The following is an 11,907-nucleotide window of genomic DNA, read 5'->3' as shown; positions in this document are numbered from 1 at the left end:
TGGATATATTTAGTTATGCTTGTGTCTGTGGGTTAAAGAGGTCAACATGAAGCAGCATTTAAACAATGTCTGGAACATAGTAAGAATTCAATAAATGCTAGCTCTTAACATTATCAGGGACATACTGTCGATTCCCATCCAAATCCCAAATTGGCCTCTTGTCTGAAATTCTTTTAAATTCAGTAGGATCTGTATCTGTGGATGTGTTTATTTATCTTTTTTTTTTTTTTTGTCCCAGCAGAATTTGAGGAGGCATCTGTCAATATTCAGGAACTGGAGTTTACCTGAAGACAACAAATGGTGACATTTGGATTTTTTCATCCTTAGAATTATAAGATTCAGCTTCCTCATAAATAGCAGAATAACTAGCAGACCCTTGTACATAACATAGCCTATAAAACACCCTGTTGATATTTATATGCTTTGATGCTTACATAAGATCACTGTTTCTTATAAAACCACTCTGTCTTTAATTATAACTTGCAAAAGTAAGAATAAGGCATGAGCAATTAGAGCATGCTACTATCTGTAGCTTAGTGTTAAAGACAAATTCAAAATTAAATATCACTAAAATGTTTGTCTCCTTTTTATTTACCAGCCTATATTGGCATTATGTGTGTGTATGTGTATATATTTTAAATAGCACACTTGTGTTAATAAAAAGATCTCTATTTGAATAACTGTAGTTTCTAACATTAGAATTTTGGAATCTTGTGGCTCTCAGTATGCTACAAAATAACTACATTGGATTTTCTTATTCTTTTTCTTCATTGACAAGTGATGTTTATAGTATCCACAAAGGGAGGAAACTATTTTGAAACCTTCAAATTTATTAAAGAAAGATAAAATTAGAGTAACATCCAGAAATTATAAATTTTATATTCACCCTGACACTTTGCAATATATCTTTCAGAAGTTATTCTTTGTTAATTTGAAAGCATTTTGGAAAGTTTATCTATAATATCTACACAGTGAGAAATAAATCCATTTCTCTCAAATACACACACACACACACACACACACACACACACACACCCTAATGTATTTAAAAGAAGATTGCACTAGGCCACCTTAATGAAACCATCACTAATCTGAATTATGCATGTGAAATAGGCTCTCATTGCTTTCAGTGAATTCCAATCATTTGAATTCACCTGACATCTGAGCCTATAGGGTTTTGAAGAAAACTCAGTTTGGAGTGGAATTTAGGAGGACAGTGCAAAGCTGGCCGGGCCATGTGGTGAAAGCTGTCAGTTGATCTGCCACGGGATAATATCGGTAGGTTTTGCTTAGCTCTTGTCATGGGTGGAACATTATTTTGATGACTTTATCTACAACTCTCTTCAGCATTTTCTCCCACATCATGGAAATCTGATTCAACTCAGTCTGACAGATGGGTATCCAGTTTGCAGGAATGCAGGAGCCCCTGCAACTTGGGACTAAAACCAATATGATCACAAGTCTTCCTGGGGACAGGGACACAAAGTGAGTCATGATAGGAGAACAGATCTTGCTGGGGTTCCCCTTCCTATCCTCAGACAGGCACAGGGCAGACAATAACACAGCCATAGCCCTGCAGATAATCCCTTTATGCTGGTGAAGCTTAAATGCGGAAAGAAAGACCAGATGAGATGTGTAAATACTGGGTTAATTATATTTGAAATCTTGTCAGTAACATGTTCTTCGTGCCTTGGTTTTTCAGGTTCTCTGTCACTGAGATATATTTGGGGACCTTGCTGTATTATTCTCCAGGTGTCAAATAAAAGAGTTTGACGTTTGCAAAAAAGTAATGTTACTTTACATATCGTATGCAGAGTTTTGATTCAGAATTTAAGGAAATCAGGGATGTGCTTTCATGAATATTACAAAATGCTACAATTCTCCTTTCCTGTTGCTCCTTCTTCCTATAAACTGCATTTTCCCTTTATGCAAGGGAAATGAAGACCCTAAAGTTTGGGTAAGGAGAAATGATGATGATATCTTGGATAATGAATTCTCTTCCACAAAAGTTTCTCTCTTAAACAAGTGTGTCTGTACTCCAAGCTGACCATCTATACCAATGTGTGTAAACACAGTTGCTCAGTCTCTCTTACCACCTGAATAACTGTGCATGACAAAGAAATCCAATTCTTTGCCCAGCTGTCCCTGGAGGATTAGCAGTGGAGGTCTTACAATTCTCTACTCCATGCATAGACTAGGCTTTCCCAACCTGTTGCCCATATTTGACCCTTCTTTTGATTCAAGTTGCCCCTTACGGTCCCTTATCAGAAAACACTGCCTTGCCTCACTCTCCAGTCTCAGTTTTTATTCCTTCCCTCTGCTTTGTAACACAGCACTTTTGGTATCAAATTTATTTGTGGATTGCCAGTCTCCATTATTGAAAGACAGGTCAAGAGGAGGAGTACCTCATTTGTTATTTTTGTTGTTTATGTTGTTTTCCTTGCTGTGTGTCAGTTCCTAAAATAATGCCTGGCATATAGTTTTTGTACAATGAGTATTTACTGAACAAATGATGAATTGATTCCAGGAAAAGTAATAAAATCTGATTCCGTCCCAGACTTCCTCACACATATCTTTCCCCTTGTTGACTTCCCTTTTCTTACTCTCATTTACACCACTATTAATGAAAGCAAGGAGATTTTCATATTTGTCATCATTTTAGATTTTTTTCTTTAATGCCTCATCCTGTCACTAAGGGAGGATAAATTCAAGACAGAGATGAATGTGTATGTATTGTTGCACATAGCTTTTGGGAGGAGGATTTTCCTATAACCCACGCTCTTCTCTTAGCCTGGGATTCACTAAGAAGCCTCGAGCAGGTTCCATCTCCCAGATCCTCGATTCCTGCTTCATCATTGTTGTGCTTGAACATTTTGGGGAATGGTAGAATGGAAAGAGTGAGTGACAAGAAAGAGCTCCTCTTCCTCCTTCTTGCTCGAATTGCCTCTTTTCATGGTCTCAGAAATCCCTAGATTTCTCTGTACCTCTGACTTCTTTTATCTAGCATTTTAAAATATTTTCAAATATGAACATTATGGGCTGGGGATATAGCTCAGCAGCACAAAAGCCTGCCTGGCAAGCACAAAGTCCTGGGTTCAATTCCCAGTACCAAAAAAAAGCAAATATGAACCTTACATTCCTGCCTGGCTTAGATCCACATCTCTCTGGTATTTTTCTATTTCTGATTGTTGACTCCATGTTAAAAACTGAACTGCAAATTCTTTTCTGAGTACAAGCATCAAGTTCCTGCCTTAAACTCTTAACCAGCACTAGTCTCTAGAAACTGATTACCTGCTTCTACATAACTGGATGAAAAAAGTACCTCTGTGCCACAATTTTCTCTCCCAGCAAACAATATGGGAGAGATTAAGAGAAAGAGACACTTTAAAATCCATCAGTGAATCCATAGGAGATAGTATTCCAATTATGAGTGGATTTGCAGTTCAGCCATTTCTATTGTCTGTGGTGGGCACCTAAAAGAATGTCCATGGGACTGTGACGGCGGTACCTTTTCAGAAGTACTTAGATGTCAGGCACACTGTGATAGTAACAAGGTTGTGTAAGTAGTTAGAAGAAACACAGGTGAGAGGTTCAGAGTCAAGTGGAGCCCAGAACTAGGAACAGATACGCCTGCTTCTGGAGCATCTTAAAGGAATTGTGTAACGCTGAACACACTTGAGATTCAGTGGTTCTTTTTGCTGTTTTAAATAAGAAAATATTTTTTTTTTCTTTAGCAACCTAGTTTTGTGCACTCCATGAAAAACTCTAGCATTACATCTTTCACCATTAGGTAATTTTTTTTTCTTTTGTGAACTATAGGTACCTAAACTTGGTACTATTATTTCATGTGCTGTAAATGAATCCAATTAGACTGAGTTCACCTTTTTTTCCAGCCTTTTACATCAACTTTTTTTCCAGTCACCCGTTGTGTAAGACTGAGGATATTTTCCTTTATAAAAATGTGAGTCAAATCCACCTCATTTAGGTGAATTTGTATTATGCAGTTCAATTAGTCAAAGATGCGCTGCTTCACATAGACAGCATTTGAGGATGACAAGTGTTATGTTTTACCTCCCTCTCACAGGCAAATGCTCATCAAACCACAGAGGCCTCTAATCAAAACATATAGATATTTTATTTGTGAAAACAAGAGAATCATCTTTCAGTAACAAGAAGGCATCAAAATCCTCTCAAAAATGCAAATAAGACAACAAGCTAACGAGAAAACCACAGTGAAAACAGCAGTAATACACATGGACTTAATCTTTTCCGTGGTTTACCCTGACATTTTTCCCATTAACTTAAATAAAAATAGAGAAAGTTAGAAGAAAAAATAGAGTAAGGAGAAAAAGCAGTACATGAAATTCATGCAATAATATCTGCTGAGTTTGATGTAGGAGGACCACAACTAAAAGCTCTCTAGATGCCAAAGTAAAGTGAGAAACACAATCTATTGTGTGACTCAATTTTTCTTAAGGTATAATCAAAATAGATGCTGAGTACTTTTCCAGGTACTGAGTGTTGAGAAGAATACTTCCCATAAATAGGATTTTGCATAAAGTAGCATATAATGCTCTCCAAAAAAAGATCACATCGTATTAATAAATAAAAGGCATTTTACAAGCTGTTTAATACACTAATGATGTAATGAATCATTAAAATGAAACCTAAAAACATCCAGATAAGTGTCTTTCCTTGCCAGTGTAACACAATGAGCTGAATATATGAGATGCTATTTTCCCCACAAAGCTTTTGTTAATATTGAGTAATGCTACTTCAAAGAACACCCTTTCAGACATTTCAAAAATGGAGATATCAGTGCTATTTGTTATGAATACACCCTCACATTTAACATAGCTACAGTATGAGCAAGTTTAACAATTGTTTAATATTTAGGGCTCTAAAAAGGATATGTACCCTATTAGATATAATTTTTTATATAGTACTTAATTTAAACTTGTAAAATAAATGGGATGTTTTAGAAGTGGCATTCTTGTGTAGAAGAATAAGTCTTACACTGACTTTACTGGACTGTTAAATCAAATCTCACTCATGATCATAAACATACTATCCAGGTTTGAGTTTAGCTTTGAATATTTTGCCTGCTAGAATAGAGAGTTTGTAAATATTGTCATTCCATGGTTAATTAGGCCAGCATGTCATTTCTCATCTTAAACGATGGTTTTATACTCTTCTTTTCTATTGAATCTGTATATGAGTCTCAAGAGGATTTAAAATACCCTGGATTCACTAACTGTCCAGTGATGGTATTCCTAAGGTTCTCTGATTTCGGGGGTGAGTAGAGATGAGCTATCTTTCCCATCTCTGTGCTTCTGTTCTCTTGCTCTTCCCCTTGCTTTTAGTAGCCTGTGGCTTCTCAGTCACACATTGTGGATCACACTGCCAAGGTGGCTGTTTCTCTTTTGTGGGCCCCTTCCCGTGTGTTTGGTATCTGTCATCTTGGGTAATGTTTCCGTGCCCTCCCAGTGCCCTTGCCCAGTACTTAATGCTTCACTCTCTGTGGCCCATTGGCCCCATGCTACCAGTGTTGAGGTACTGCTCTGTCTCAGGAAGCTGAGCTTTCCCACAGTTCCCTGTTCCCTTCCCTGCCCTGCATTATCTCGTAGGAGTTCCTCAACTAGGACACTGGGTCTTCATAGAAAGAAACCTCTCAATTCTTAGTTCCAGCCACCAAGAAAACATGTACATACACTACACGATCCTTGTTTTTCATTCACATGAAGTATTCATGTTTCAGCTCTAAGATAAAAATCACAGGGACTTTCTATCCTTTGAGCTACACAAGCGTCAGGAAGACTTTGACTCTTCACATTACCTCTGTGTGTGTTATATGCATATCTCATAGTATCAAAAAGTCAATTCCCAAAAAGCACAGAGAGAGAGAAAACTATTCTCTGTGGAATCTCCAAAGGCATCAGATTTATACTCACTAGCCCAGAGGATCAATTCACATTAGCAATGACATACTCAGGAAAACTCACACAACTAGCTGGGTAGGGGTACATGCTTGTAATCCTAGCTATACGGAGGCTGAAAATGAAGTTATTTTAAATTCAAGGCCAGTCCAAGAAACAAAGCAAGTCCCTATCTCAATCAACAAAAGCATGAGTATGGTATTTTTTTTTCCCCCAAATGGCTGTGACAATAAATTTCAAGTTAAATTTCAAATTTCGAATGAGGGACATACCTTAGTGGTAAAGCACTGCTAGGCCTTCCATATACAGGGCCTTGAATTTGATCTCCAGCACCCCAAAATCAAAACAAATATTTCAGTTGAACTTAGCTGGATCCAGAGCCTGTACTCTTGACTTCTGAACTACAATTCTTACATTAAAGCAGAAAATCAGAAATGAGCCTATCTTGGTTACTTTTCTCTCATTGCTGAGACAAAATGCCTGATACCCAGAATTAAAAAAGGAGAGATTTATTTAGCTCACAATTTGTGGAGGTTTCAGTCCATGCTCAGCAGTTTCCACAGCAGACTGGCACATGGCAGAGGGCAACTGTTCATGATGACGGAAAACAGCAAAAGCAATAAGAGCAAAAAGGGGGGAGCAGCAGAGAGCAGGTCTCTTTCCCTCCCTTATGTTGTATGCAGGCTACCTGCTCTAGGGCAGGTGTAGCACTCACACCCATAATCCCAGCATTAGACTATAAATCAGTCACAAACTCTAGAAGCCCAACCCATGACTGTATGAGGCTTTGGGGGGCCATCTAGACACAAACCATAACACAGCCTGATGGCATAAGCAGTGTTTTATTTTGACAAATTGCGTGTCTAATATGTTCCAATGTTGACAGCATTGAGAAATATCAGTGATTGTTAGAAATAATAGTTGTGTTTAGTGAATGTGTACTATAGATCGAACATTTTGCATACATTGCTTATAATTTCAACAGTAGCTTTTTAAAGTAGTTGTGTGATCTACATATTGACACACAAGAATTTTAGAGAAGCAGAGTCTAAGTTGATTGAAATTTCATTACCTAGAAGTGACACCATTTATACCTAAGGTCAGATCTCTCTGGATTCAAGGATAGCTCTCATCTGTACACATTCTATGCTAGGAGCCCTCTCACGTAAGACTATTTTGCAAAAGAATAATTGAGGTCCCTCTCTAACACTTAGTAGTAGGCCTTCAACAGTATATATTTATCAAGCATATGTGGAAATAAACAGGATGTAACAGAAGGAAAAGATTTAAAAACAGAATGAATACTCTAGTTTAAGTTGCATTAACCTTTAGTCAGCATGGACTAGTGAAATGGGTAAATAGAAATTGACCCACCACTCTAATTTTAGCTAATGCCATATTTCTTCAAGAATAACTTCCAGATGCTGGCCTGGGTGTCCATTTTGTTATTTTTGGCAAAGAATACTCTTTTACATTTTGCCAGCCTGAGAGAGCAGAATCTGTTAATCAGTGCCAGCCATGATTTGTTCTTCCAACATGAAAGCAGAGGCCTTTTCCTTGGAATGCTTTGTTATAATCATCATTTTTTCTATTTCTGTCTACAAGGATACAGATTCATATTTATACCATGAACTGTGTTGGAGTTCAGTGATAGTCTGTTCACTTAGTGAACTAATTATCATAATTAGCAAATGGCATCTTCCTTGGGAACACAGTCCCTCTGAGACAACGGTCCTTGAATTTTGGTTGAACATCTGAGATACTAATGAGGAACACAGAAGCAGGCATGTTGAAATAAAATGGATCTTGAGTTTGTATTTTTACCAAGTCACCAAATTATTTTGATACTAAATGAGAAGCAATATTCTATGGCTCATTTCGGCCCTGTTTCTCTTCTTCTTTCTCAAAGCTGAGCCAGTGAAACTTCCCTGAAATGACATGGTTTCAGTGTGCCCCCAGAGGTACATGTATCCGGGTATTGAAAGGTGTAGCCCAGTGTGAGGTAATTAAGTCACTGTGGGCATTGCCCTCAAAAGGGTTAATGTAGTTCTTGAAGGACCTTGATTTGTCCTAGAGAGAGTAGGTTATAATAAGAACAGCCCTGGCCCTGGAATCCTCCTGGCCCCTTCTTCACATTGCCAGTTTCTTTGCAGCCTGTCTACCATGTCATGATGCAGTTGAGAGATGGGGCATTCATTCCCAATACCTTGGCTCCATGGAGTTTGGATCCTCCTGCCAGCAGAATGAACAGCCAAGAGGCTCTGAACTGAAGCAGTGGAGTCTGGCCAAATGACTTCTGTGCTATCATCCAAGTCAGAGCTTCTCCCTGGCCACACATCCTATCTCTAGGCTTGCACTGGGTTATTTCCTTAGTGCTCCTGAAAGTTATCTCTACCTGTGGCCATGCTTTACAACCCTGTTCTAAGACCAGAGTAACACCTTCTTCTGGCCAGCTTCCCTGGCCTGGATCTTAAACTATTGCCACTGAGATCCTTTTCCATATATGTACCTCTTAAGCAGTCTACCCCATTCACTTGGTTTTTGAATCCTACTTGCCTAATTTGGTTAATACGATAGGCAGATATTAACATGGCCTTAATGATTCTAAATTTCATGCCTTGTGTGATTCCTTTAGACTAGTGTGGGCTGAAAGTAGAGTCACGTCTAGTGAATAGAACATTGCAGAAGTGATAAGATGCCATTTATGAGGTGAAGCTGTGTAAAGGTTGTGGCTTCCTTCTTGGTAACTCTTCTCTTCCACTATCTCATGGATTACTCATCTAGGAAACGCTCACTTCCATGTCATGAGACAAGCTTGTGCCAACATCCACTCAGTGAGAGACCAACTACCAGAAAACAATGTGCTGGAAAATATAAGTCATCTATGAACACAGCATTCCCATTGTATTTAACAAACCAGGAACTTGGTTAGCAGGATTAATGATAAATGTTTACCTCGAATTCTAATTTTCTGAGAAGAGATGTTCAAACGAACAAACCATAATAAATTTATAGAAAGTACCCACAGAGCAAACAACTGGATGAAATAAGATAAAGTTTTTGTGAGCATAAAACTATGTTACTTGCATCTGGTGAAATTTCTGGCTTTCACTAAAATACGTATTGCCAATTTCCTGATTCTGTATGAGCGGATTCATTATTTAAGGGCAAAGGACAAAGAATAAGAATGGTGAAACACTGTTGTTTAAGAAGTTATTGAAGTTTATTTGGCATGTGTGTGTCTTGGAACAAGAAAATAATGTTAAAACCGTGACCACACAGAAAGGGTTGTAGAATAAAAATAATGCATAGCGTATTGTGAATTATAATAATGGAGTCATACACTTACCAGAGAAGGAGAAGCTCCAGCCTTGCCATGATATTGCACAGAACCCAACTTGTGGTTATTTTTAATAAAAATATTGAAAATTGTTCATGTGCGACCAACTTTCCAAGCACATAATGTGTATATAGCCTAAAATTTGTATTTTTATACAAAATACAAATTGCACAAAATAAAAATCATATTAAATGAAATTCCTAATTTTGCCTTTGTTACCTGTTTAGTTCTGATACTTTTCTAGCTTTCAAATATTTAGCAATTGTTCAATCTTTTCTATAATACCAGCCAGAATTGTATTACAAAAAAACAGAAATCTTTTTTGATGTGTAAAAGAAGCCTAACAGTATATACTAATGATTCTTATTTTCTGATGAAATTGCATGTGTCTTCTTGAAAGCAAAACACAATAAAAATTCTTTTCAGGTCCTCTCTATTTATTAATATCAACAACCCTTAACAAGTCCTCTGCTACAATAGCATTAATGTATCCAAAGTAGCGTTATGATAAAATGCTTTTTAGAGTGACGGAAGAACTTTAAGAAAACAAATGAGATGCTTTGAAAAGAGTTTAACTTATTTAACCCACAAGGGCACAACAGAGCACCTTCCGTCTCATCACTCTTTTTGTTTTACTCGTTTTTAAAAGTTTACCTTTATTAGTATACACTTGCAGTACATAATGCGTACATTCCTTATGTGGAGTTGGTTCATAGTCTTTTTTACACTTGTAGATTGCTTTCAATGTAAACCAGAGACGATGATGGAAACACTATTTTTTCTCTTTGAAATATGCACCTCACATTTTCCCAAATCATTGACTCTGTAGCATTTTTACCACTTAGATGTCTTCTTTAATCTATCTCATCCATACATGAATGGTGCTCTAGCAATATTTTCATGGATATAGTTTTGTGCATATACAGGATGATTTTGTTAAAATAAGTTCCAAGAAGTGGAATTGTTAAAGCAAGGGAAGGACCACAGGCTAAAGTATTGACATATATTGATAATGACCACCCAGAAATGTTGTTAACACTTCAGATTCTCTGTAACAGTATAAGAAAAGGCTTATTTCCTTATTCATGTGTAGTAGGGTTTTTTGTTGATATATTTGTTTTATAGAGAAAGTTAAAGAACTTTCTACCAATTTATTTATTTATTTTGTCTTTTTGAGACAGTGTCTTACTATGCAGTTCAGATTGGCCTTGCACTCACTTTGTAGCCCAGGCTAGTCTTGAAGTTGCAATGATCCTCCTGCCTCAGCCTCCCAAGTGCTGGAGGAGGATCACTCCTTATTACTTTCTACTCCTTACTACTTTCTACTCCTTACTACTTTCTACTCCTTATTACATCCTGCTGGGATTACAGGCATTGGCCACCACATTCGGTTTCTGCCTATTTAGTAATAGGAAATGTAATATAAATTACTATTTGTTGGTCTTTTTAGTTATCTGTGATACCATGTACTTCAACTTAAACTTAGTGGCTCCATAACATTCTGTCTAGTTATGTTATAGTTATTACTCATTTTGACATCTGATTCCTTCTAAGTAATTTCTTTAATAATTCAGCAAATGGTTTGCATATAATCAAAATTTAAGTGCCTTTTTATTCTCATGGTAGATTTCTAAAACAGAAGTGAATGGAAAAAAAATATTGTTAAGTTGCTTTTCAGAAAGCCTTTACTAATTTATCAATAAGGAATATTTTTAGTTGTGGGTTATATAATGTCAATACATATTGAAGTCTTGGCCCCTGGGACTTACTTATATATGATTCTATTTGAAAAAGCCTCTTTGTAAATGTTGCCAATGCAAAATTCTAATAAAATATGACACGTGATATGGAAAGAGGAGAAGAAAAGAGAGGAGGACAGAGAAGGGGAGGAGAGGGGGGAAGAGGCGGTCTGTGGCCTCAGAAGCTGACAGCGGCAGGGAGGATTCTCCTTTATAGGCTCTGGGGGGAAAGTAGCTTGGTCAGCAGCTTGGCTTAGAATTTCTAGCCTCAAAAACTGTGAGAGAACAACTGTATGTTGTTAAAGCCCCCTAGTTTGCAGTGTTTTTTAATGGAAGACAGGAAAACTAACACAGCACTCTTAAAACATCTGATAATTTAAAAGACAAGCCTGGCATTTATTTATCTGTTCTGATTTTGAAAGAATCTATCATTTAAAATTTGTTAATGATATTCAAGTGTCCTAAATGTCACTGAATTTAAAATTTTGTGGTCAGTACTAGACATTAACTTTTTTGAAATATCTTTCAAAACTTTCATTCTTTTTTCTCACCTGTTGTGTTAGCATTCTTTTTAATTTCTATATCAAGAACATCATTTGCTATTGGTCACATTTATTATATTTCTCTCTAACATTAGTATAATTCCCTACCTAAATACATAAAGTAATTATGAATTATTATACAATGTTTATAAAAATTTTGCATAATATAGATTGTCAAATTCCAACCAAAGACCACAAAATGATTATTCCTTATTTTCCTTTATATTTTGATATGACAGTATCTGAAAATATATCTGAATTATATAAAAAATGGTCCTTTAGGAAAGAACACAGAATGGAAAGACTGCATATATAATTATCTTGTGAAGGGTAAGTCAGGAATAAGGGGT

The sequence above is a fragment of the Chinchilla lanigera genome, unplaced genomic scaffold, assembly GCF_000276665.1.
Source record: "Chinchilla lanigera isolate Chin_1 unplaced genomic scaffold, ChiLan1.0 scaffold00006, whole genome shotgun sequence".
Lineage (NCBI taxonomy): Eukaryota > Metazoa > Chordata > Mammalia > Rodentia > Chinchillidae > Chinchilla > Chinchilla lanigera.
This window is presented reverse-complemented; position numbering follows the sequence as displayed.